This window comes from Esox lucius, chromosome 10 (assembly GCF_011004845.1).
Source record: "Esox lucius isolate fEsoLuc1 chromosome 10, fEsoLuc1.pri, whole genome shotgun sequence".
NCBI lineage: Eukaryota > Metazoa > Chordata > Actinopteri > Esociformes > Esocidae > Esox > Esox lucius.
The window spans coordinates 1,075,001-1,080,793 of record NC_047578.1 but is presented as its reverse complement, the minus strand read 5'-3'; the positions used below and the strand labels follow the sequence as shown (position 1 = coordinate 1,080,793).

Below are 5,793 nucleotides of genomic sequence, written 5' to 3'. Positions count from 1 at the left end.
GACTAGTTATAGACCTATCCTCTACAACAGCAGGACAGACCAGTTATAGACCTATCCTCTACAACAGCAGGACAGACCAGTTATAGACCTATCCTCTACAACAGCAGGACAGACCAGTTATAGACCTATCCTCTACAACAGCAGGACAGACCAGTTATAGGCCTATCCTCTACAACAGCAGGACAGACCAGTTATAGACCTATCCTCTACAACAACAGGACAGACCAGTTATAGACCTATCCTCTACAACAACAGGACAGACCAGTTATAGACCTATCCTCTACAACAGCAGGACAGACCAGTTATAAACCTATCCTCTACAACAGCAGGACAGACCAGTTATAGACCTATCCTCTACAACAGCAGGACAGACCAGTTATAGACCTATCCTCTACAACAGCAGGACAGACCAGTTATAGACCTATCCAGATCCGTTATAGGCCATTCCTGGTAAAAAGCAGGACAGTCAGAGATACTGGAAAGTAAAGAACATATCAAATACAGCTGCCTAATAATGTAAAGTGAAGAACACATAAAAAAGGTATAATTAATCCGTCCAACATGAATATTCTATTGCATACTCTGCTCCTCCTCCAACTCATAGGCCGCCTCGACTCCCATGAACCAATAGCGCCCCAGCACCGCCTCGGAGGGAACCCTGATTGCCCTTTCCGTGATCGAGCAAGAGAGAAAGAGACCGAGCTCAGGCAGCCAGCAGCTTTGAAAATAGGGACCTGCCACGTTTATCACCTCGGCAGGATTTTCCCTTCTCATCCTAACCGACCGCGGAGAACCTACCCGAGGAATACTGGTGGTTATTCAAACAAAGAAACGTACCTAACATTTCACCGAACCGTCTCAACGGAAAGGTAAGACATTTGGGTTAAAATTCCAGGAGCAGGTGCTTCCATGAATACAGATGTTCCTAACACTTCGCGATATTCTGACTTCCAACTCGTGTTTTCCTGGTCAAAGAAACGCGATATAATGAGTTGTTTTGCCGGCAGTAGGTCTTGATCGATGTATTTATTTACTATACAACCGTGTGCATGGCAAGCCCGGCTCTGATCAGGGGCTTCCCGTCGGTCGGTTTCTTTGAAGCATGCTGCGGGCTGGTGTCAATAGAGCTTGCAGCTGTGTCAACTTGACAGTTAATGGGCAAGTTTCACCACGGCTGTAGTTCTTTAGACGACGACATCGACACACGCGCATACACAAGCACACACTATAGCTCCATCGCCAAGGGCACAGAAATCAGAACCAAACGCTCATTCCGCTCTAAGGGAAACAGGCCCTCGGTGCTGTTCCATCGGTGCGTAAATGTTCGTTGACCGAAAGTGAGTGTCCTGGTTAGGAATGGGCTTATAGCGGGCAGTTTATACAAAAAAAACGTTTATAACGAAGGCAGCCGCGGAACCCCTAATTTATCACATATGAGATGTGAATATCCAACAAATAACGGAGGAAAGGGTCTCTATGTCATCCTTCCGGGATTAAAGCGAGCACCAACACTTGGGAACTAATCGATGGGCTGTAGCCTATGCGGCTAGCATGGCAGCACGATTTAGGACGCACGAGCTAATTAGACCGTGAGATAGCTGTTACGGTTTTACTGCATGTTGGTATGGCAGTTAGTTTGACCGTTATCTCTCTCCGTGTCTGTTCACGCGCAGCGTAAACATCTGTATGCTCTTTCTCTCTCTCCCCCCTGATGGACAGCTGTGCGCCTATCTGTTTCAATTGGGACCTGCCTGTATTAAAAATGCAACGCCTAAACTAAAAATAAGGCAAATGCTCCAGTTATTCTGTTGACTGTAAAATTATGTTCTTGCCTTAAGTCAGTTGTACAGGGGGCAGTTGGATCAAACATAGACAAAATGCTCCAGTTATCATGGTAACTATAAAATTATGCTTTTGCCTTAAGTCATTTGCAGCGAGGGCAGTTGGATCAAACGTTTAGAGCCCATACAACACAGGGTTATGGAGTATGATTGGCTGAAACTGTGCTTGCGTTGGTCCATTGATTTTTGTTTGATTGATTCCTCTGCTGCCTGCCTGCTCCGTTCTGGGATGGGGGAGCATGCTGCCAAGCCGCAGTGGTTGTGTGTAAACACTCCTGATGTAGGTTTAGATGGAGACGTAGTGTGTGTGTTTGTGTGTGTGTGTGTGCTTCCTACTCACTCTAACATTCATGTGACATGCCTTTAGCTCACTAGCACAGCAAGATACATTTGGTTTAAACCGTTTTATTTCGAAGAACCTGTGTTACTTGCATATGTTTTGCCAGTAGTTGTGTATGTAGTGCAAAGCCAAATAGGTTACCCGAAAGTTGTGTTCTACATCATCACGTAATGGTTCACCAGCCACCGCAGCTGTGAACATTGCTCTCTCCCACAAGCTCATCGAATGATTCTGTACTGATCCCAACTCTAAACATTCACTTAAACTTTAAACATACAATGTCATTGGGCATCAGGACTGTCTATCTACAATGTCCATCAACACATGCTTAGGCTGGTTTCATCAAATGTCATACTCCTTTAAATGTGTGTAAGGATTATTGCATGTGTAGGTGATTACTGTAAATGGTGGAAATCAACTGCAGTTTTGGATTATTAAACCAATAACATTAAGTAAATCTTCCCCTTTACCTGAAGTAAATCTTCCCTGTTACATTAAATACATTATTATCTTATGTAAAATAAATTCAAATGTATGCTTAGATTCTAAAGATTAGTAGCCTTATAAAAGAAAAATACAACATCTGCTGAGTTATAAATTCTATTTTCAAATGTTTTTTATTAACTTACAGTGCATGGATTTGACCAATGAATTGTATGTACTTTTGACATTATCAAAATGCATAAAGGTGTGGCCTAGGGAAGTCCATCTGTCTGACCCATAGCCACTGGTCCACATGTACTGCTGCATCATGGGTACAGTACATCCCACTGGTCCACATGTACTGCTGCATCATGGGTACAGTCCTGCCCACTGGTCCATATGTACTGCTGCGTCATGGGTTCGGTACATCCCACTGGTCCACATGTACTGCTGCATCATGGGTACAGTCCTGCCGACTGGTCCAATGTACTGCTGCGTCATGGGTACAGTCCTGCCCACTGGTCTTCCCGTAAAACCTTCCTGTAAAACCTTTCCCCACTTTCTTGTCCAAGAATGCCTAACAGGCCTCAGAGCACATGAATCTTTAAAATCAGTGATGGTGAATGCATGTCTTCCTGTCTGTCCCTATCTGTATCCATGTCTCTGTTATTTTCTGTCCCCCTGTTCCTGTCTACCGGTCTCTGTCTGTCTGTCTTTTCCTGTCTACCTGTCTCTGTCTGCCTCTCTGTCTGTCTGTCATTTTAGTAATTCAGCAGACCATCTTATCCAGAGCGGTACGGTAAATGCATACATTATAAGAATGCTGGATGAAACAACTGCAAAGCATAGTACTCGTTGTCTCTGTCTGTGTCTCTGTTTTTGTCTCTGTCTTTGTCTCTGTCTGTGTCTCTGTCTGTCTGTGTCTGTCTGTGTCTGTGTCTGTGTCTGTGTCTGTGTCTCTGTGTCTGTGTCTCTGTCTGTCTGTGTCTCTGTCTGTGTCTCTGTCTGTGTCTCTGTCTGTCTGTGTCTCTGTCTGTGTCTCTGTTTGTCTGTGTCTGTGTCTCTGTGTCTGTGTCTCTGTCTGTGTCTCTGTCTGTCTGTGTCTCTGTCTTTGTCTGTGTCTCTGTCTGTCTGTGTCTCTGTCTGTGTCTGTGTCTCTGTCTGTCTGTGTCTGTGTCTCTGTGTCTCTGTGTCTGTGTCTTTGTCTGTGTCTGTGTCTCTGTCTGTCTGTGTCTCTGTGTCTCTGTCTGTGTCTCTGTGTTTCTCCCTGTCTGTGTCCCTGTCTGTGTCTCTGTCTGTCTGTGTCTCTGTCTGTGTCTGGAGTTCAAAAGTACAAGTATACTATATTACATCATATGCATATATATACATATATATATGCACACACAAACACACACAGATTGTTCCAATGATCAGGCTTCTTAGGGGGAAATAGAAAACTAAAAGGCAGAAACATATTCACCATATTCCCCAGCAGTACTTGGCTGTGCCAGTGGGGGAGTAATTACTTCTTTTTTAACCAGGCTGTTTCTGCTCTGCGAGTCAAGCGGCCGCAGAGAGAGCAGCTTTCTGGGTGGCTGATTTCCAATGGAGACAAGCTTAATCAAATGGAGCAAAGTCTGGAAACTAGGTTAACTAGCAGAGTGTTGAACTGCTAATCACCAGCCCCCCCCATTGAGGAACACATAGACCTACTATTCACCATGTCCCTCCCCCATTGCGGAACCTATAGACCTAGTATTCACCATTCCCCGCCCCCATGGAGGACCACATAGACCTACTATTCACCATGCCCCGCCCCCATTGAGGAACATATAGACCTACTATTCACCATGCCCCGCCCCCATTGAGGACCACATAGACCTACTATTCACCATGACCCTCCTCCATTGAGGAACACATAGATCTACTATTCACCATGCCCCGCCCCCATCGACGAACACAGACCTACTATTCACCATGCCCCGCCCCCAACGAGGAACACATAGACCTACTATTCACCATGCCCCGCCCCACTGAGGAACACATAGACCTAATATTCACCATGCCCCGCCCCCATCGAGGAACACATAGACCTACTATTGATCATGCCCCGCCCCCATCTAGGAACACATACTGTAGCTATACTGTACTGTAGAAAAGCCTTTCAAAACATGATCATTTACAGTAGGGTGTGTCTATTCTACTTAGTTCTACTCCATCATACATAAGATAATAATAGCAATCTAATATATTTAATGTATTTTACATTTAGCAGATGGTCTTCTTCAGAGATACAGTAGTGAGTGCATTTTCATACTTGCTCGTTCCAACCTCCCATGGGAATCGAATCCACAACTCTGGCGTTGTAAGCACCATTCTCTGTTAGCTGAGTTGCAAATATCAATAATTATCAATTAATAGTGTATATAGTGCACAGTTTGGATTGGGTGTCCCATCTATCAAAAAGACTGTAAACTGTTAGTTATTGTATTCCTGTAGGGGAGGCTGGTATCCTAGCGACTGCAGGGTTGGAGCAGTAACGGAACTGTTGCGGGTTTGAATCCCCAAATCAGCAAGGTGATAAATCTGTCGTTGTTTTTGACCCTAATGTCTCTTGAGTGCCTGCTAAATGACTGAAAATTACAACATTTAAAACACCTTCTCTGGTTTACAGAATTACAGTATTCAGACAACTTTACATTCTCCTAATTTGTATGTGTAATAGACTTGACTTCTGATTGCCTGCCACATACTATGGATAATCCTGTGTAGTTTGATCATCCTTGATTTGTCTCTAGAACTTGGAGTCCACATGTGGCAGATGTAATTGATTGGACATGATTCAGAAAAAGTACAGCCCTGTCTATATAAAGTCCCACGCCTCACAATGCATGTGACTGTAAACCCCCAGACAGTAAGTCCAAGGAAATCTCTTTAGATTTGTGTTGAGACATACATCTTTTTATTTAAGTTTTTATTGAAAAGTTATTGAAAATTCACCAAAGCACAGTGGGGTTCATCATGGTTAAATGGAAGTATTATGGAACCACCAAGACTTCCTAGAAGTGGCCAAACTAAGTAACTGGGAAAGAAGGGCTGCTCAGCAGCAGGAACTGGGAGACTGGTCAACACTGAAGGAAAGAGAAACAGAGCACAAAGACCTGAAGATACCCAAGACGACTCAGAGCTGTGACCACTGCCAAAGGA

The 5,793-nt window shown here is 44.2% G+C and overlaps 1 protein-coding gene across 1 annotated transcript in view; it reads left to right on the top strand.

Annotated features, from left to right (window-relative positions):
• The first annotated feature begins 697 nt into the window (after window positions 1-697).
• dlgap3 (discs, large (Drosophila) homolog-associated protein 3) overlaps window positions 698-5,793 on the top strand; it is a 147,476-nt gene continuing 142,380 nt past the window's right edge. Inside the window, 1 exon segment of the mRNA XM_020050502.3 lies at window positions 698-869. The gene's annotated coding sequence lies outside the window, so the exon portion shown is untranslated.